Source organism: Schistocerca piceifrons, chromosome 1, assembly GCF_021461385.2.
Source record: "Schistocerca piceifrons isolate TAMUIC-IGC-003096 chromosome 1, iqSchPice1.1, whole genome shotgun sequence".
Taxonomy (NCBI): domain Eukaryota; kingdom Metazoa; phylum Arthropoda; class Insecta; order Orthoptera; family Acrididae; genus Schistocerca; species Schistocerca piceifrons.
This window is the reverse complement of record NC_060138.1, coordinates 1036443827-1036466644: the sequence shown is the minus strand read 5'-3', so window position 1 is coordinate 1036466644 and position 22818 is coordinate 1036443827. Positions and strand designations below refer to the sequence as shown.

General features: G+C 43.6%; 1 protein-coding gene across 1 annotated transcript in view; it reads right to left on the bottom strand.

Annotated features, from left to right (window-relative positions):
• Nucleotides 1-22818, bottom strand: part of LOC124725039 (headcase protein-like) — a 744336-nt gene that overhangs the window by 16917 nt on the left and 704601 nt on the right. The window lies entirely within an intron of this gene.

The window sequence follows — 22818 nt, the reverse complement described above, 5'->3', positions numbered from 1 at the left end:
CGAGCCACTGATAACCGATACAGGAAGTAATAACGTCATTGCAGCAACTGCTCAGCGGATGGCAACAGTTCATAAAACCATAGTCAAACTTACTTGGACCTGCAAAAATGTAGCAAACTAAGATTTTCTTCGCAATACAGATAAAGAAAATGTGGCACCAATCTAGCCGTCCTCGGTGCCATTCATTCTCCGAGTTTCATTGCAGCCTCACATTCGTAAGAACAATTTTCAAGATGGGTGACACAGTACATCCATATTTAATACGATGACGGTGCTGAAAAATCGCGCGTGTGTGTGTGTGTGTGTGTGTGTGTGTGTGTGTGTGTGTGTGTGTGCGCGAGGGAGTGAGAGCGAAGGGGGGAGGGGGGGAGATTCGACGGGCGCATGGGAAAGAACAAGCATCGCGCTTGACTGGTAGATTGTAAAACGGGAGGACAACAGTGTTTTTTGTTTTCTTTTTTAAGTTCCTATGGGACCAAACTGCTAACGCCATGACTCCCTAGGCTTACATACTATTTAATCTAACTTAAACTAACTGACGCTAAGGACAACACACACACACACACAGATGCCCAAGGGATGACTCGAACCTTCAACGGGAGGAGCCGCGCGAACCGTAGAAGGCGCCCTAGACCGCACGGCTACTCCGCGCGGCGAGAACAGTGTTGTGCGGTGCGATGGAACGCAGTAAGCGAAACAAGATGAGTTCAAAAATTGAGAAGAAAAATCGGACAAGAAACATTTATACTTTTAATTTCAAACAGAAGTCGAGCTGCTCAGTAAAACTCAATAAATAGTAAAAGTAACAACAAACCAAGAAAACTGAAACCAATATCTTTATTTTAAATACTTGGTTTATTTTTCGAATCAAGCAATTTGCAATTCTCTTCAACAATAACATCCTTTCGTTTTGAATGAGTAGGCGATATACTGGGTTATGCCGAAAATTTTCGTAGCATCTCGTATGAATTTCAGACATTTGAAAGTTGTTAGGCATTTGAAAGTGGTTTTGGACAGTCCAAAGTGCAAGGATATCTTAATTCAGCTAACGACAGCCAGTGCGTATGACTAAACGAAAGTTCTGACTGTAAGCAAAATGTGTCCGTTTCATGGGTTATTCAATATAAATCCTCTTTTTATTTTAATTAGCTTTCATTCTACCAACTAAGCAACCAATAGTTGATTTTTACTTATGCTTTACCGTGTAACATCTCATATGAATTTCAGATATTTGAAAGTTGTTACTCATTTGAAAGTGGTTTTGGACAACCCAAAATGCCATGTTATCTTAATTCATCTAACGACAGCCAGTGCCGCAGCCTGATGTCATTCGGAAAATTTGTTTTGTCGCCGATCTCACGGAACTGAAAACATTCTGTAACAGAACGAACCGCAACCGGAGTCAGGTGCCGAATCTAGGGCATTCGCAACTGTCTCCACCAATCGCAGTCGTTGACCTGCCTACGGCAGTAGGAGCAAGGTGCTCCCTGCTGCCTATCCACAGAGTCAACGACCGGGACTACTGACCAACCTTCAGGAAGTTTCTGCAGTTACATCGACCATGGTGTAGCAAAAGCCAAGGCTAGGTCACCGTTCCCTGTTCGAGATGCATCTAAGGGACATAGAAACACGGCGGCTTCAGCCCCACATAGTGCATTTAGACCCTCACGGTCATTCCGTCATCTTCGAACAGCTGGTCAGAAATATAACGTCGGACGAGATGAAGTGTGCCGTATTCCTAGTGACAGCAGCTGACGCCGGGCAGTTCAGCTACGGACCGGTAAACGAGACTTCGCCTGACACACCAGCTGCAGTGGCGACGCGTGGCCCCTGCTACTGGAAGGTCAACACACCAGGAGATACTTGGGAGGTCAACACACCGGGAGACGCCGTGTCGGTGCAGTCGCCACGTTCGTAAGGGATCACCGTTAGCGGCGTCGATGACTGACGATTGTAAATAAACAGTAATTATGAGAGGTGGCATGCCTTTACAATGCACACAGTGACTTGCCCCCTCTCATATTTATATCTTACTCTGAGTAATTCCATTTGGGAAAGTATAGCCGAGTATGGTCATTACAAGGCTAGTATTGAGAACTCATAAGATATGAATATTTTCCTCTCTAAATTGCTATTCCTTCACACGCGAGCTTCCCACGCTGCGTCTCTCGTCACCCGGGTGGTCCAGTGACAGGCGGGTTCTGCTGAGCTTGAAAGGATTATGCCGACGGGCGTGAGGGAGTCGTGTGGATGCTGTCCAGACGCCGACATTGTCATAAGAGCGGGGGCGACATGCCCACAGGGGCCTGAAGGAGCGGCTGGAGTTAGAGATTCCGTTACTTCGCAGAAACTTAGTGAAAACGCTTTCTGACGGGCTACCAGGGAGGCGTGGGAATGACTTGTGTTCCCAGGCAGTCTTGGCGGGCAAATTCCCGCGTTTTCTGCAAAATCATAACTGTGATTGGCTTGCCCAGGCGATAGCTCCGTGACGTAGCAAAATCGGCGCAGAAATTGGCGCCAAGTATCTCCATTGGTGGAATGGCAGTGCTTCGGTAATAGAGTGGAATTTTCCGCTGGTTTTCAAGTTGCTGATTGGAACGTTTAATCACGGCCACTGTGGTGGGGGCGGTAATGTTCTGTGTTCGGCTTGTACGGGTGCTCTTGGTAGAGTCGGCTCTCGCCTTTCGGTCGGAGTAGGTTACAAGACTGAGCTCTCACTGCTCTGGACAGGCTACCTTCCGCTGGCTGTCTAATATACATTCATTTCATTGTAAATGTTTGACGAAGTTGCTGAAGTTTCGACTTCAACGTAACTTTCCGAGTACAGTTGGCAATTGAGTATTCTGCATACAACCGGCCTGTGTGGTCCGTCTTGAGCAGTTTTGGCTTAAGTTGACTGTATAGAAGTTACTGTGTGACTTCGCTTGTTAAAATCAATCACTGTACCGTCAGTGATTATGTGGCGAGCCTTCTTCGTCTCCCTCAGAGGCGCATTTGAGTTGTTAGGAAGTCTTTTGTCTGGAACACCAGACCACGATAATCTGTTTCGGGCTATACTCGCGATACTATCATCACCATGAAGGGACGTCGAAGCAACCAGCCATCACCTCCGGTACGCCAGATCGTGTCCTTGCAGTTAAGAAGACAGCTTGGTAACGTATGTCCGCAGCACTGGCAGATTAGGGAATTTCGCTATGTGATAATCAGAGCTCAGCAGAGCGCGCCTGTTCGTCTTTTCTAACGTGGTTCTGTCTTGGGTGTTCATTGTCTGAGTTCTCACTACTGTAGCAACAATTATTGTTGGGCTGGCTGGGTGTTTCTCTTAAGATTTGAGTTGCAAGGAATTGGCTCCACATACCACTTGGTCATAAATGTCACAAGCTACTTTATGGACAACTTCACCTTCACAGCATTTATTTGTGTGTCCAATTTGACGTATTGTAAATGTTTCATGTGTTTTGTTTATTGTTTTGAGTTTAGGCATAATAAATCAAATTGTTATTTTGGACAGAACTTTCATTCTGTAGATTTGTAGAGCAACCCTTTCATTCCTCACTACGCTAATGAAACTTTCCTTTATCAAATTAAATTATTGCAGGTGACAAACTCTTTTCTAATCCACTTGCAGGGTCGATTACAGTCAGTTAGCGTTTCTTCTTAAACCATGTGCAACAGCAAAAGTCGGAGTTAGAAAAGGGAGGGCTCAGAGCATCATTTCCATATGAAGATTCTAGAAGAATTTAGTGTTAAATACACTGCTAGCCCGGCACCTCGCAATTAAGAGTTCGTTTTATCCACGAGCTACCTTCTTCTCCTGCATCCACATCCGTCCCCGACAGAGAATATGCGTCCACTACAAGCCGTCCTAGATACCCCGTCATAATCCGTTTATTTTACTAACTTCGAGAACAGGAACTATTTGAAACTATTAACATGTTCTCGTCGACAGTGAGGCCACTACACACAGAGCACATGGACATTATTCAAAGGACCCGTGGTAGATTTTGCTGTATAGATCCCACTGAATTCAAAGAAAACCTAAAACTGGATGGCCGGAAAGGAGTTCGTACGGCTGTGCTATCGAATGCTGTCTTCAACCTCTGGCACACCTCTCTCGATACCAACATACGAAATTTCTCTCGCCACTTTGGCTGGGAGTGAAATTCTGTCCTCTTTTAGCGGCGTATATGCTCCGTTGAAAACGTCAGTCACGTCAAAACACGAATCTGGATACTTCTCGTAGTTTCGTATGTTACACAGTACCCTCGAAATGAACTGCAGTGGCTCGTACAACTGCTAATTACGCCGTACGGGGCCCACATCTCCTCCATTCCATTTGTCTGCAAATTCGTCCAGTCGTTGCGTGTCATCTGAGATCCTCTATGAGCTCCACGTTTTTGAAAAGAACACGGTCGGCTACAACCAGGGACTGAGCTATGACCTGCGCCACTGCGAGCCGTGGCGAGGCAGTCGGGGGTTGTTTGCGCGCCGGGGAACACGTACCGCCCGCCTGTTTAATCTGCCCTCCAAATTAATTTTGTGCGCGCCTCTACTGGCGCCGCTTTCCTGTCCTGTGTTTGTCCAAGCGAAAAAGCTACCCACTCGTGTCTCTCTACAACCAACCGCAATGGAATAGATAGAGACTCCAGCGACGGACGTGAATATATCATATCCGTGCCGGTGACACAAAGGAGCCGTGCTCTATACTATTCACGCTATTTTAACGCAGAAATCTTTTTACACGAGATGGAAGTGAGAAATCTCCAACAACAAAATTTGATGGTCTCTTTGTGTGGACAATACCATTATATTTATTAAGTAATCTGCTCACTCTGGATCCTGTAAGACAGAAAATCTGCCTTTGGAATTCTTTGGTATGGTACAGACGCGATACAGCCTAAGACGAAAACATGCTGTCTAGTGGAGCAGCTGAATGAATGTCAAGAGCTCAGATGGCTGGTCGGTACTAAACAAATACGGGAAAGCTAAAATGTGGAAGGAAGATATACATATATGTATACGCGTTATACAAGGGAAGTGGACGTGAAAGCAAAATTACATAAAGCGACGAGGAAGTAGCTAACGATGAGATGGGAGGTAGTATACTGAGAGAAGAATTTAACAGAGCACTGACAAACGTAAGTAGAAACAAGGACCGTGGAGCAGACAACATACCATCAGAATTACGTTCGACGTCCAGTGTGATTCCAAAATTAGCGAGCACGGAGGATATGGACGGGGACTGCCGGCACTAGGTGGGAATGTGCGTGGGCCAAGAAGCGGGTGCAGTAATTAACGCAACAGCGTAGTAAGCAGAAGATCCCGATGCAGCTTATATCATCAGCTTCTTGCTCCCCCCCACACACACACACACCTTCATTTATGCAATCAGGCAACTACATCCACAGCACGTCCAAACACGATATCTTTTTCCGGTCATTTTGTCATGTTTCCATTTCGGCCCTTGCTATTCCGCTGATTCCAGACAACTAACTGCCTACATACCACTGCACTGCCGTGATTTATGTCTGCGGTCGAGGGTCACATGAACATTTGGCGCCAATTGTGCACCATCTGCAGCGCTCAAAAGTGACCAAACTTCTCTTATAAGGGGTGGTTGTAATTTTGTGCCTCAGAGATTTACTTTATTCTATTTAACATAGCAAGACTACGGCCATCAAGCCGTCTCTTACATCTAACCAGGTATTCTACACATTTTGCATCACATTCATTACGATAAGCACGTTATAAGTTACATTTCATATACTTTAATAGTGGAACCATTTATTTACAGCTCGAACAAAACAGATACGTGTTTAAAAGTTTTACTGATCTTCAAAGTAGTCACCAGCACTGTGTATAAACCGTTGCCAACGATGTGGAAGTCGTAGGATACTCTCAGCAGTGCCAGTTGTGTTGACAGTTCGAGCGGAGCGGTCTATTGCCCGAGGAATTTGTAGCAGTTCTGAAGCGAATGCCGTAAAGTGTTTCCTTCAGTTTAGAAATCGAGTTGAACTCACGAGGGCTTAAGTCAGGGGAGGGCGGTAGGTGATATAGCACTTAGAACCCTATCAGTTATCAGTAACAGTTTGCACTGTACGTGCTTGAGCATTGTCCTGCAAAATGATGGTCAGGTCCTGCAGGAAGTGTCACCACTTCTGCCTCTATGTTGTTCATTTTTTGAATACAACCTACGCCCAGCTTAAAGATAGAAGTGATGACTCTGCAAGACCTCTCCAGCATTTTGCAGGACAATGCTCAAACAAATTGCAAAACGATTTAGAAAAGCTTTCTGAATGGTGCGAAAATTGGCACTTGATCCTAAACAACGAAAAGTGTGATGTCATCCACATGAGTGCTAAAAGGAAGGGCAGTACGTTTGGTGTAATCGCGAAATATGGGAGGGAATGTCACAGAAATGATACAGGATTTGGGCTGGACATCATTAGAAGAAAGGCGTTTTTCGTTGCGACGGAATCTTCTCACGAAATTCCAATTACCCACAACTTTCTCCTCCGAATGCGAAAATATTTTGTTGGCACCGACCTACATAGGGAGAAACGATCACCACGATAAAATAATGCCAATCAGAGCACGTACGGCAAGATATAGGTGTTTCGATGAACCCTCTGCCAGGCACTTAAATGTGATTTGCAGAGTATCCATGTAGATGTAGTTGTAGATGTAGATGTTATGAACGGCTATAGAGGCAGCATGACTCAGTATTTCTGAAGGGGAACTTAAAACGACTGGTTGAGTTCAAAAATGGCTCTGAGCACTATGGAACTCAACTACTGAGGTCATCAGTCCCCTAGAACTTAGAACTACTTAAAACTGACTAACCTAAGGACATAACACACATCCATGCCCGCGGCAGGATTCGAACCTGCGACCGTAGCGGTCGCGCGGTTCCAGACCGTAGCGCCTTGAACCGCTCGGCCACCCCGGCCGGCGACTGGTTTAGTCCATGTCATGTCGAGTTGCTGCACTATGCCGGGCAAGGCGAGGTCCGACACGATATCAGGTTGTATCCCATGCCTTTTGTCACCTCAGTGTAATGCTGAAGTAGCTTTGCACACACATAAGATTAAGGGTTTTTTTTTTTTTTTGCGCGAGTGCTTCCCCGAAATGTCCAGCAGATATCAGTGGGAGACAGAATTCAGGCACCGTGTACAGGTATCTCTTAATATTCCAAAAGCGTACGTTCCAAGAAAGTTATTACTTCCTAAAGTAATCTTAAATGTTAGAGAAACTGAATCTCGGCGACAGTGGATCTTGTCGCACACAGTCTGCGACCGGAATCTGTAACTCGACTGCGAGCGGGGCTTGGTAAAATAGGTAAGTTACGTTGTTTTCCTAGAACGGAGGAATAACCCAAGTGCCCGTGGAGAAACGACTGCGGACTGTGTCCGATTGCTAGTAGTCAGGGGAAGCGAGTACAGCGAGGAATTAGATATGAAACGCGGCTGCAGCAGGTGGAGGCTGCAGCTGACAGTGGCTATGACTTGAAATTCGGCGGACGCACGCTCCGACGGTTCTAATTATCGTGTCGCGGCGTGTGACGGCTGCCAGCGGCATACGTCGCGCCAAGAAACGCTGGCTGGCGCGTGCACATTGCTCACGCGTGTCCCGTCCGCGCAGGTAGGCAACGTCGGGACTGCGTGCCCCTCGCCGCTTCTGCCTTCTGTCTGCGTACGTTCCTTTACGCTTGCAGAAACTCTTTCCAAAGTAGCAGACCTGTCTACAAGTCCTGTAGATTAACGATGTACAACACAGATGTGGAAATAGAGAATGGTACAAATCATTCCACCGGCTCATAACACTTTTTCCCAACAGAACTGAGAAAAAATACAAGTAATTATACTACAACTCTACTATTATTCTCTTTCCTTTACTGCTCTTTACACCTTTTATGTGAATCTTACGTAGTGGATACACCGGTTCCCGTGAGATCACCGAAGTTAAGCTCTGTAGGGCGTGGTCGGCACTTGGATGGGTGGACATCCAGGCCGCCATGCGCTGTTGCTATTTTTCGGGGTGCACCCAGCCTCGTGATACCAATTGAGGAGCTACTCGACCGAATAGTAGCGGCTTAGGTCAAGAATACCATCATAACGACCGGAAGAGCGGTGTGCTGACCCCACGCCCCTCCTATCCGCATCCTCCTTGAGGATGACACGGTGGTCGGATGGTCCCGGTAGGCCACTCTTGGCCTGAAGATGGAGTGCTAAATTAATAACTACGCATACTGTACTTTAACTAATGAATTTACGATACTGGTTACCCATGCACCCTAGCATTAGTGCCCTACGTATCCAGGCCATGACCAGCACTTATTATGTACCTAGATGTATGGATTTTGGCGTTGATACCTACATCAGAATATTTTTGTGGCATGTATGGTTGGTATGCATGGCTGTTAATCATGTTAACATTTTTATATTTAATGTATCATTAGGATTTTTGTAGATTTTGCTACAGCTACTTCAACTTACAAGGGGAGGTCACGACGTTTGGAACGTGGATTTACTGCAAACTTCGCAGACTCGTAGTACTCCATGAGGACAACAAAATGTGTAAGCAGTAGCGCATACTTCTCAAGCATTGTTGAGAAAATCGCAAGATAATTTCAGTCGTGGCTATTTTTACCATGAAGCGGCGGCAGCCGAGTGGTTAACGTTCAAGCCACGTAATCGTTGGATCAACGAATCGAGTCCCGTTCGTCTTTTTTTTTTAAATTCCTAACACAGTAATTCATATTACAATTGATATAATGGGAAAATACGTGTAATCGGATGAATTTTTTATTAAATTTACAGTGTTATTTGGCAGTCTACAAATTTTTATTATCACAAATAATATAATATTCATAACTATCGACTAGTAAACGACCAAACGCATAAAGTGATACTAAAAATGTATGCTTCAAAAATGTTCGTATTTAATCAAAAGAGTACGAGAAATTGCTTCTCGTGAATACGCTATTAAAACACACTCGATACTGCATGACCAATCATCAGCGACGATATTTAAGGAAGTGCTGCGTTATGCATGGTTTGCTTCCAAATTATCGTCTGAAAGAGAGGTCTTTGAAAATGTTAGCGAGGTTTGTTTTTCCAAGGAAAACCTCAAAAGACCTTGCGTATGTGAAAATGGCCACGCACAGGTATGTATTTGACGATTGAAATTAGCTTGCGATTTTCTCAATAACGCTTGAGAAGTACGCGCTACTGCCTACGCATTTTGTTGTCCTCATGGAGTACTACGAGCGTGCGAAGTTTGCAGTAAATCCACGTCCCAAACGTCGTGGCCTCCCCTTGTTAGTTAGTCCACTGTTTTTCTATTAGTTACAGATCTGGAGAAGGCAATGGCCGAAACCGGGAATTGTGAAATGTACAATTTATGTCACCAAAACGGTCCTTTACAAATAAACTAAAACTCTTTGAAAAGAAAACTGCATAAATTATATGTGGTTCATAATTCATAATAATAAAATGACTGACAGCTGACTGTTTACGTGACAGCAACAACCAGTCCAGGCACGAGTTTGGTCACACCGTTTGTCCTCCGCACGGTTGTCATACAGCTCTGCTGTACCAGTCAGAAGCGGACAAGAATAGTGTTCTGCAACATAACTGTTATTTCTTTTCTCATACACTTTGTTTCTCAGTTTCGTTACTTCCTATTTACGGAATGTGAAGCTCTCTGTGTATCTGCTTCGGGATCCGACAAAGCGAACTCAATGCCTGCACGTTAACAGGGAACGTATGACCGTCCTCAGTATGGAACTGCAGAGCTGTCATATTCCGCTTGCGCGAAAAGTCCACTCTCATCTACGCTCAACTATCGATCTTGATGTTATTCTAGTCTAGGTATAATAAAGGTTCTTTTCTTCCCTCGTGTCTATGCAGCCATATCAACAGTGGAAAGACGATACGATGGTGTGTTTTGAGGCGACCTCCGTGACAGTAATGGCGATACGAGTGGAACGACAATACAATCCTCATACGATACTGAAGTGCCTTTGTCATTCCGAATTACATGCATCCATGTCCGAAGGAACTACACTGTGGCGATTACAGCCGTCATAAAATACATGAAACGTGTTCGCAGTTGCGTATATGGATTACCATCTGCTGGATAATGGAATGACGAAGCACTTACTTATAAACCGAAAACCTGAAGTTGCTCATCGAGCGCCGGACTTTTGCATATGGATATTATTACGAGAAATGCGGCCGGATGATAGATGAGACAAATAAACTGGCGTAGAAGACGTAATTATAAATGTAATGGAAATGAAATGGAAGTGGGCGGGACGTTTACCAAGGTGAATAGGTGTCAAATAAGTCAATGATGAGATAAGAAAATATCGAGATAATTTACTGGAAACTGGAAAGATGACATTAAAATACATGCATTAGCCACATAAATATGTATAAGTCCAGAGAACGTCTTTATCCAAAAGTGGATGCCAAATGACTGACAATCAGATCATAATGAGTACCACCACGTCAAAATGGGAAGCTCGAAGTATCGATGCTGGCTTTTGATGGGGTATGCCATCTAGTGGACTACAGTCCGCATTTCTGCTTCTTTAGCACTTGACGTCTGGACTGTGTAGTTTGTTTGTGGCTGATGAAGACGTGGCCAACTGTAAGGCTTCCTCGGTGGTTCCAAATGGAAGTAACTGGCAAATTTTTATTCTTATATAAATAAAAAAATAACATTTATTCACCTTAAACAAGACATCTTCGTGAGGATCTGCGACCACAGAGTCACTATTGATTATGCATTTGTCTTGCTGGTGATAAATTTTTATTTTCTCGTGATTGCCTTCGGGTTGTCACATCATCAAACAACGGTACAAAGTTATCTTTTCACTTATAAACAGTCCATCACAACATCAGTGCCCAACCTCACTGGTACTCGTTGGACACTGATGACGTAATGAGTGTTTATAGGTGACCAGATATAGTGTATCGATGTTAGAAATCTGATGACGAGGTAATTCGAAATGCGTCATGAGAAGTTGAAATTAAAGAAAAATTTATGGCTATCAGGAGTAGGGTATAATTGTTACTAAAATTTAAAAAAAAAAAAACATGCACAGCTCCGAAAAAGCTGTAATAGCGTCCGCTTTCACTAAACTCGTTAAATGTGGGATATTTGTGCAGACACATTTCGAGATCGACCTCTGCCAATTTTGGCTACCGTACTTTTACATTCTAAACTATATGTAAAGAATAAATCACGGAAGTCTGCATATCTGGACAGATGGAGATGCGACCTAAAGATCTCTTCATTACGCAGCCGAACTAGTACTCTGTTTCAATGCATTATTCTAGTTAGGAAGCTCAGTGCCAACCTACACAGTGACTTGAGGAAGCCGTACACTCATTTAATGCTTAATTTTTATTTACAGGTGTTCGTTAACTCACGACAAATATTTTTTAGTAGTTCTGGGTGTTCTTAAATGTTATCACAAACTTTTCGTTCTGTATGGTCTCATGGTTCCAACTATCGAAACCAGCCTAATGTAAAATTCGTGTCACTCCTTCATACTGGACCAGATTTTCATAAATACATTAATCCACTTCAACCTTCCAGACAATTAATTCCTCTAGAAGATTTTACCTTAAACTAATTTCTTGTTTATTAATGTTGTTTTTACGTCTATGTCAAATATTATAAACAGGCCTTCTTTGGCAGATGATCAAAGCATGCAAAAATCTGAACTGTATCAACATGTTTTGAGCCTCATTCAATCTGAAATAAATTACCACCGAGAAGGCAGCGCAGTAGTTTTCACCTTGGTCTTGCATTCGGGAAGATGACGGTTCAAATGTCCATCGATCATCCACACTTAGGTGTTCCGTGATATACTCACAATCGCTGTAGCCCCAGTGCTGGGATGGATCCATAGAAAAAGGAGCGACGATTTTCTTTTTCATCTTCCCTAACCCACTGGATCTTCCATCCATCTTCAACAAAATTAATTCATTCGAACGTTGGCTACACTGAACATTAGCACGAATAGTCTAAGAAGTGGCAGGTAAAAGTGAAACAGTCAAGTCGTGTGAAGTAAAGAAAGTGTGTGATGTTACTGAAAATTTTTCCGGTGCAAACACTTCGCAGTTTGTCAACATGGAATCAGTATGATTAAACGGTCCAACATAGCAATTTTAACAAGATCTCTTATGTAGAAGTGAATCTTCTTTAATGTGAGAATTTATAGCCGTAGCCACTTACATACAATTCCTTACTTCATAAAAGAAGTGATAGCATGAGCGCCTATTTTCTATAAACACGCTATCCATATTTCATTATCAAACCATACAACGCTAGGAACTGTAGGGTGTTAGCGTATTACTATGTCTCAAGACAATGAAGGCTGATGCACCCATTCCATAAAATCAAATAAAAAAATACAAAACAGAAAACGAGATATTGTCCAAATTTTCAGAAAGAATCTTCAACAACCATTACCTGTAATAGTTTTTCCGCAGACGAATGTGACAAGATTAGCAATACAAAACGTGTGCAGGAAAAAAGTTCTTGGAAAACAAGATACACAATTAATAAGATAGGACGCACTGAATTTAAAGGATAACTAACATCGAAAATAAACTCGAAAAATTTCTCAGGCATGCATAAATGGTAACACGCACAGCTTTAAAAAGTTAGTACGTGCACATGAACAAAAATATTCGTTTTTGCTTTCCGCTACTCATTAGCGTGGGCACGCCTTCACAAAGCCGACATATCAAGCAAACAAACTCAAAAGAAAATTAATAAAACCGAAAAGAACATCTCGCAAAATATGACAGCCAGTGAAATATGTGCGATGTGAAGGCCATTAATAAACGGGCACTAGTGAGGCAGCATGCGCCAAAAAATACGATAGTGTCATATTCACAGCCTAGTTTATCCGTAGGAGCACGTAAAGAATTGCTTCACAGCTTCCTTTCCCTTGGCTGTTCTTTAATTATTGCTTTCCTTTTATACATCCGTTATAAATCTGTCGTCCAAAAAGCAGTGAGACATGTTTTAATCCCTTGGTCCGTGTCTACCATACCGCAACACCGCTGAGGCTGGCGTGTTGTCTAAGCGTTAGGCGACTACACAATTTAACAACGTGGTAACATGAAACATCACGGAACTATATTATCACTGACATTAACGTACACCAGGCAAATCGTAGTTCTACACGCTCGTTGTTTAAAATTAGTCTTCCCACTAAACACAAGCAATTTTTAACTTGTGCACCGCATTTCGTTTTTTCATTATTTATTAATTTTATTATTTATTTTTTATTATTGTATTATTTTTATTATTTTTGTTTTTTTATTATTTTTATTTTTTATTAAATGGGATATCCGACAACTCACAAACCCAGAAGCAGGAACCCCACATAATTTTTTACAATTCTAGAATGAATTTTTCACTCCGCTGTAGAGTGCGCTCAGACACGAAACTTCCTGAACGCTACTGCGAGAACATTTTTATTAAATGGGGTATCCGACAACGCATCATGATTCGACAGCAATCTTCAAACGGCCGACACTGTTCTCCCGCTTCTCAAACTAGACAGAGGCTACCATGTGAAAGGAAACGTTTCAAATCCTGATCTTGTACATTCATTTGTTTAGGTATTTACACAAAATTGATAGCAAGACAAAACAATAACTGTTAAATCGTCATTTTCTAATATAACCCAATAATAAGTATTTGGAGTACACCACACTGTAATGATTTTTTTACGTGGTGGAACTGGAGAACGGCAAGCAACGCACTACCTCCCTTGATTGTGCGCCCCTGTAAACATACCGTAGCAACAAAGCCACACGGTCGACTCGAACGTTTGGAGAGTTGCAGCACGGTCGCGAGATCAGGCGGACATCAACTTCTCGAGCTATAATTGCGGCAACCACAGGAGTTTAATTTCTCTGTCCACTGTGGCCACATACTTTACAAAAAGTATTGTGACCTGAAGTATCGTCTCGCGTGTTCTAGTATGTAGTTTTAGTAAATGACGTGGCATTAGATGGAAGCCCTACGGTATTTCTTTTCATCCACTCAATAATAGAATCATTTCTCCAACTAATAGATTCATTTCGTTATACAGGATTTATCATCGTGTTACATCGAGCCTCATCTAAGACAATCGCAGATCTGTTTGGTAATTTTTCGAGAACGCTCCTAAACCACACTTCGTAGTGTCTGGCACACATCTCAGAATGATAGTCTGGAACCCATTTTTGCCCAATAAAACACAAGCCTGCATTTTGCAAAAATCCATCTTTGTCCTCAATATAACACATTACATTCCTTTTTTTCAGAGCCGGACGGTGTTCGAATTCCTCCTTTCCAGCCATGTCTCCTGAACAGTTCCTCTGTGATAATCACCTTTTCTGATCCATAAGGCATTTTTTCCTGCCACCCAAACTTTCTAGAATGATTTGTACTACAACAACTCTAATCAGCGTAATAAATAACACATACGGTGTTGCGTAAGTCTTTTATTTCCGCAAAGACTTGTCTCTTTTTCCCACCACTCGCTTATTTTGCATCTGTACACGTTATTTGTTGAATATTTTGTATCTGAAACATTATTTCGATTAGTACGCCGAAGTATTGTTTTACTCATATCAGGAAAGTCTCCCATTTCAGTTTTAAATTTTTCCAATACAGCTGGTACTATTGGAAACTGCTTTTCCACATAGAAATCGTGTGAACTCGTTCAAAGCAAACTTCTGTCGAAAGCCAGAACTCTTTCTCTATATGCTCTCGAAATTTGCATCACTGAACTTTCACTAATAGCGAGATATTCAGAACTTCCCCCTACTGGCTGCGGTACGGAGCTGCTCGCGCTCTGTTCTTCTTCGGTCTCAAAGTAAGCACGCATACGGACTACCAGCACTTTTTACAGATCCGTACGCGGGGCATGCTTTCACGCAAGTACAATGCACCTAATTATGTCACGAAGTGTATCTACAACAAGAGTACACAACAACGAATGAGAGCCCCGCTGTAACCACTGCAACAATGAACAATGAAGTGGAAATACTGTTCAGAGGTCCGGCAACGAAGCATATGCAAGCACGTGGCGTATAAACACACTAAAAAAATAAATTAAAGATGTGATATTAGCGCTTCATATAGACTGTGCATAAAAACATAGCAGCTATGAAAGACAATAACCGAGGTTGCATTTGCACTTTTCGTCTTGTTAATGGGCATCCCATTAGGCGAACTGCGACAATCTACATCCACCATTATTAGGAGAAAACGACTAATCGAAAGGCGACGAAAATTCGCCAGTAAGGAGAGTATGCTATGTATGGTCCGTCTTCTATGACTCCTCATAGTTGACACTAGTCCAAAAATGCCCGAACAAGCATGCTCTCTCTTCAGTATTACCGCGTATGTCGACCACACTTCAGTTAAAATGTAGTAGTCATAAACCATACAAAAAAGACATTTTCACGTTTCTGGCAAGGTCCAACACGGTTTTCGTGATGAGGTGCAACCAGAACATTAGGTCAAAGGTCAAGCATTATGAAATGGATAATAGTTTCAGGTTTAAAAAAAACTGAGAGTCGTTAATAGACATTTCTAGTAAAACTACGACGATATAAAAACGATAATAATGTAGCAAAAAGCTAGCCGAGAGAAAAATAACAAAAGTCGACGAAATGTTGACGCGCAACGACAATGTCAGGTAGATTTGTAACGTCCGAGTTAATATCCTAGAATTCAGAAGTGTTGTCAAAACTGTACTTTTCTTTCAGAATGTATGTGGCGTATTTACCAAAACTTGGTGACAAACATACTTACGAATAAACAACATCCAATATCGAGTGAAAAAGTGACAAACATTCTTACAAATAAACAACAACCAGTATAGAGTCAAAAATTAAAAGTGCTGGTAAACAAAAATGCTGCCAAAGTAGAGAAGTAATATGAGTACAATGCCCTCAAACGCAGTGCACAGGTATGTGAAAAAAACACTGCTCCACGAACTATTGTGTATCAGGTAATTGTGTAGGATATGTAAAGGTGGTTCTTTCCTGTATATCGTTGTGTAACTCCTCTATTGGAAAAGAAGAGAACCAAGGCGTTTGAGATGTGGTGCTACAGAGGATGTTGAAACCTGGGTGGAAATAAGAAATGAGATGGTTTTCCACAAACTAAGCCAAGAAGGGAACACATGGATAACACCGATAGGAAGAAGCGATAAGATGATATGGCATGTGTTATGGCACAAAGAATAGCTTTCATTACACTATAGGAAGCTGTAGAGAGTACAAGACAGAGATTGGAGCATATGCAACAAACAACTGAAGACGTAGGGTACAAATGCTACCCTGACAATGAAACACCACCAACTGAACCTCATATTTTAAGGGCAGAAAAACACGGTAGCAAGATATCAGCACCTGCAATCGATCCCGCGCGGAAATCTGGGCCACAATTTTGAGAGTCCGCAGTTATGAATGACAGCTTTGTTAATTTCGGGCACACTGGCCATTTGTCACTAGCTCCGTTCCACTGTAGCTGCCTGATGTCCGAGCGGAAAGTCTGTACAGCGGAGTGACAATACCCTTTTTATTCGCGGGACGTTGAAGACGAGGGAAGAGGAGGAGGCAGGTGGACACACGTGTTACGAAACCTTGTTCAAAAACTCATGTTATTCAACGCAAAAAAAATAGGCAAGTAATTTGAGCCTATGAATGTCAGCCTCGCGGACACATAAATTCAAAATTATTTAACAGCATTCTCGTACTGAAAGTCTGACACACCTCAAACGCAAAATGAGTTCACCTATGTGACTGAAGACTTATTATTAAATGAAGTTAATTATTTTCAATTTACAGTTTAATCTCCCAAATATGTTGAAGAATGGTGCATCTCCTGTACATGTGCTTTTCTTTAACACCCGTCTTCTTTAAAATCCAAGAAAATAACGTATATCAGTAGCGTTAAAATGAAACAGCGCTCCGTTACTACTTTAAAGACACACTCATTCGTTTCATTCATGTACAGCATATGTGAATCAAAACATAAAAATGTTCAAAGCAAAGAGATATTTGGCACCAGCTACTAGTTAGAAACCGGGCACTTTGACATAATGAGCAAAGCATCTTACCAATGTCACAGAAATATTTGACAAATCTCTTGTTAAATCGACTGAATAGTACATCGCATTCTGGTATTAGGGGGCTGCAGTGGGGCAGAGCTTGTGACAAACAGCCGGTGTGCTCGAAATCTAAAAGATGTACACTTCGGAAAGTCACAACTGCGCACTATCAGTATTATGACAACTTATCGCGCGGAATCGACTGCTGGGGCTGAAATCTTGTAGGTGTGCTTTTCTCCCCATAAAATATGATATTAAGTTGGTGATGTTTTCTTGTGAAAGGAAAAGGTTGGCACCAAAGATAAAGTCGTGGCACACCAAAACAGTCAGAAAACTGACGACCAAGAGAAAATGTTTGTCTAAGCCTGTGACTCTAAAGCTGTGAGCTACCTTCCTTATAAGCTCACCGGACACAATGCGAGGGGCGTTCAACAAGTAATGCAAAACATTTTTTTCCTGAAACCAGGTTGATTTCATTGACGATTCCAATGCACCGTGTTATTCCCCACTCTTTTGGCTACAAAATCCAATTTTTCAACATTATCTCCGTTCAATGCGACGGCCTTACGCCACATTACTGGGAGGACCTGTACGCCCGCAAGGTACCACTCTACTAGTCGACGTCGGAGCGAACATCTTGCCGCATCTATAACCTCCCCATCATCCACGTACTGCTTCCCGCTAAGTGCATCCTCCATTGGGCCAAAAAGATGGAAGTCGGAGGTGCGGGATCAGGGCTGTAGGGTGGATGAGGAAGAACAGTGAAGTTTTGTGAGCTGCTTTTGGGTGCGCAGACTTGTGTGAACGCTTGCGTTGTCGTGGAGAAGGAGAAGTTCGTTTCCATTTTTGTGGCGACGCACACGCTGAAGCAATTTCTTCACTTTCTTGAGCATAGCGCAGTACATTTCAGAGCTGAGATTACGGATTATCCTTTCTCAGAGTACCAGAAGACCGTCGCCATGACTTTACCGACTGAGGGTATTGCTTTGAACGTTTTCGTCTGAGGTGAGATGGTGTGGCATCACTCCGTGGATTGCCGTTTTGTTTCCGGTACAAAGTGATGAACGAATGTTTCATCGCCAATGACGATGTTCGACAAAGTCACGATCAGCCTTGCAACGCGGAAGCAATTCCGCACAGATGGTCTTTCACTGTTCTTTATGGTCTTTGTTAGGCTGCGAGGAACCCAGCGAGCACACTCCTCTGAGTACTCCAACTAATGGACGAGTGTGTCAGTAGTACCAACAGAGACGTCGAGTAGAGCAGCGAGATGCTTGACGGTGTTCCGTTGATCTCCTCGAATAACTGTCCGCACGTTCTAACACCGCGGCAGTCACAGCTGTTTGCGGCCAGTCGGCACGCGGGACATGGGTCAGGTTTCCGAGACCTTGTTGCGATGATGACAGACGCCTCGCCCAACGACTCACCGCGCTTTTGTTCAATGTCTGGTTTCCGTAAGCATTCTACAAGCGCCTATGAATATCTGCGATGCTCTGGTTTTCCGCCAAAAGAAACTCAGTGGCAGCTCTCTACTTGGAACGCACCTCCGTTACAGAGACCATTTTGAAGGCTACTTCTAGAGCCGCCACCTACGAGAACTTCATGGAACTATAGAGGCTGAAGCGGGAATGTTTCACGATACCCCACAACAAACTCAGCATTTTTTCAACTGAGACTGGCCGAGGAAAAGATGTGTTGCATTACTTATTCAACGCCCTTCGTATTAGTTACTCTCATAAAAGGGCACACGGTGTGCTTCGGAGCGGTGTAGATGGTGTAGAACTGGTAACAGGCGGTCATGTGACACTGTATGCTAATGCAAGTCACTGCAGTGATATGGTATGTATTTGCCAATCAGCTCTATGGAATCGGCACAATGAGATAGGTCGACCTGGAGAGGTGAAAGAATAGCTGCAAAGGAGCTACCGTGTTTGGATATGACCATGACAACTGCGTGAATAAAATTGTCCGATTTGTCGGCGTATCAACGACTCTAAACGGAGGGCTGGACCATTCGCAGTCAAATAACACTTTTTAAGAACAGCGGTCGTATCCTAACCGGCAGAGATCGCATAACATGCCACGCCTCGTCAATGACATCTGGTTTCAAACAAGACACGAATTCCTGAAGTCAGTGAATGTACGTCGGTTTCAACCTGTTACAAAGCACACAACGGACATTTCTAGTCAAGGAGCTCGCAAATTGTCTGCCGCTCACAGCCACATATAAATGTGGATGCTTCCAATAGGCCAAAAAAAAATTCAAATGGCTCTGAGCACTATGGGACTTAACATCGGAGGTCATCAGTCCCCTAGAACTTAGAACTACTTAAACCTAACTAACCTAAGGACATCACACACATCCATGTCCGAGGCAGGATTCGAACCTGCGACCGTAGCGGTCGCTCGAATCCAGACTGAAGCGCCTAGAAGCGCTCGGTCACACCGGCCGGCTCCAATAGGCCAAACAACACAGAAAGTGGAGAGTAGCTGACTGGAGGCGTTTAGTATGGAGAGAAGAGTTGTCTCTTTTACAAATGACGCAAGGTGCCGAATACCGTAACGGTCCAATTAGGCACATACAATATGTCATCAAAAGCATCCAGACGCCTCAAAAACATACGTTTTTCGTATTACGCTGCCACCTACTGCCAGGTACTCCATAGCAGCGACCTCAGTAGTCATTAGACATTGTGAAAGAGCAGAATGGGGCATCCGCGGAGCTCACGGTCTTCGAAAGTGGTCAGGTGATTGGGTGTCACTTGTGTCATACATCTGTACGCGAGATTTCCACACTTCTAAACGACCTTAGGTCCACTATTCCCGATGTGATAGCGAAGTGGAAACGTGAAGGGGCATGTACACCATTAAAGCGTACAGGCCGACCTCGTCTGTTGACTCACAGAGAACACCGACAGTTGAAGAAGATCGTAATGTGTAACAGGAGACATCTATTCAGACCATCACACAGGGATTCCAAACTCCACCAGGATCCATTGCAAGTACTATGACAGTTAGGCGGGAGATGAGGAAACTTGGATTTCATGGTCGAGCGGCTGCTCATAAGGCAAACGACGCCTCGCTTGGTACAAGAAGCGTAAACATTGGACGATTGAACAGTGGAGAAACGTTGTGTGAACTGCCGAAAAATCATGGTATACAATCTTGCAAATCGATAGCAGTGTGTTGGTAAGGCGAATGCCCGGTAAACGTCATCTGCCAGCGTGTGTAGTGCCAATAGTAAAATTCGGAGGCGGTGGTGTTATGGTGTGATCGTGTTTTTCGTGGAGGAGGTTTGTACCCCTTGTTATTTTGCGTGGCACTATCACAGCACAGGCCTACATTGATGTTTTAAGCACCTTCTTGCTTTCCACTGTTGAAGAGCAATTCGGGGATGGCGAATGCATCTTTCAACACGATTGAGCAACTGTTCCTAACGCACAGCCTGTGGTGGAGTGGTTACACGACAATAACATCCTTGTAATGGACTGGCCTGCACAGTCCTGACGTGAATCCTATAGAACACCTTTGGGATGTTTTGGAACGCCGACTTTGTGATAGGCCTCACCGACCGACATTGATACCTTTCCTTAGTGCAGGACTCCGTGAAGAATAGGCTGCCATTCCCCAAGAAACTTTCCAGCACCTGATTGAACGTATGCCTGCGAGAGTGGAAGCTGTCATCAAGGCTAATGGTGGGCCAACACCGTATTGTCCAGCATTACCGATGGAAGGCGCCACGAACTTGTAAGTCATTTTCCGTCAGGTGTCCGGATACTTTTGATCACATAGTGTAGTTTGAAGTGCGTTAAGGCTGCAGTTCAGGGTGGAGTGGTTCGATGATTAATTGGTGTTTTCTGTACCATTACTTTGACGTATTTAATCATGCTGCCATAAACATGAACAAGGGTGTTTATTGATCAGATACATGGTGACCAAGTTTTGCCGTCCACATCGTCATGATGAGCATGCTCAGGACTGTCCTGTCTTCCAAGATGAATGGGCCCTGTTCACGTAGCTCTCGCACACGTCCAGGTTTGACGAACACTCTGGCACCATAAATCATTTCGACTGGCTCGGCGAAGCATCACATTTTAATCGCACAGAAAATGTCTGGGATTGTTTGAAAGAGGGACTGAAACGCAATAACCAAAATCCCTGTAATTTGGTAGCACTACAGGATGTAATCATTAATGAGCAGCTTCAGCTGAACAGGACATACCTGAAGAAACTTGTCGGCTCTCTTCCTCGTCGAATCACGGCCGTTCTTTCTCCGTTGTGCTTCCTTAACCTCCGTTACTATAAATAAATTTAAAAAATTAATTATTGCACGCTTAGGGCCTGTCCGTTCTTTTAATAGAACTGGAGGCCACAATGTCTTGTGAAGTTGCGAAGTTGTCTTTTAGCACTCCATATAAAGCCAGAAATGGAATAAAAGTAGCTAACAGGAATATGCCGGAACAGAAAGGTTGCTAATCTGTTATTTAAGCCACGAGTATGAAACGACAAAAAATTGAGTTTCTGCTGTAGGACTGTAAAAGAAGTTCTAAAGGGTCGAATACCTTTAGCGCTATGACGATGGCTAATGGCGTCAACGGAATAGTTGCATTAAATTAATCCAAGCAGGAAGTCGTCCCTAGCTTCAGTGAATTCGCAAAGCTACAATCCGTTTTTCTCCCACTCTCTCTCGATGCTCTCCTCATGTACGAATTAGCAGATAACGAAATAACGGCGAACTACGCTCGAAAGCTGGAGGCGGCGTCCGCCGTCGCGAGAATGTCGGCAGAGTCGGCACCCAACTATCGGGGGACTGTACGAACTATAAAAATGCAAATGGCATTGGGTGGATTTACATGTTCGACCGCGATGGGCGGAACAGGAATTAGCTGACGCGCACGGCGAGACCGAACGAAGGCCGGTCGTTGTTCGCTGCGTCTCGCGGATACCAACTGTCTGCAGGACGCCGCAATTTGTTCAGCAGTCGGCTGCGACTGCAGCTATAGCCGTCGGGAGGACTCTGTGCGAATGCTCACACAGCTGCTGCATCTGCTAAAACTGCCTCGTGGGACAGAAAATGACGTCGGTGGGTAGAAAACATCGGAAACCGTGTAAGCCTCCTGTGCCTATTCATCTGCCAGTACTGTTGCATGAACAAGGCGACAAATAATAAAGTAAAGCAAAAACTCAACACTAACAGTAAACTTTTCTATCAAGTGAAACTAATGATGGTTCGCGACTGCTGTGTGAGAAATTTCTCTCTCTCTCTCTCTCTCTCTCTCTCTCTCTCTCTCTCTCCCCCTCGACAGAAATGTTACATAATGTTTTCGATTCGCGCTATGTATTACTGCCTCACTGTAGTTGAGTGTGTGCTGTTTTGGAAATTTCTGGCAAATTAAAACTGTGACGTGCTGGGCTCCGAACCCGAAACCTTGCTGTTTGCTGGCTATTGCTCCTGCCGACTGAGTAATCTAGGCGTGGCCCGTATGTCCGCAATATACTTTCTTTCAGGAATGGTAGTACAGAAAGGTGCCCAGGAGAGCTTCTGCGAAGTTTGGAAAATAGGAGACAGCTACTGGAAGAAGTGAAGCTGTGTCCAGAACGCACTTTTAATATCTGTCAGGAAGTTTCAGTCTACGATTTACTCTGACACAATGAATTAAAACTTGCAGCAGTAT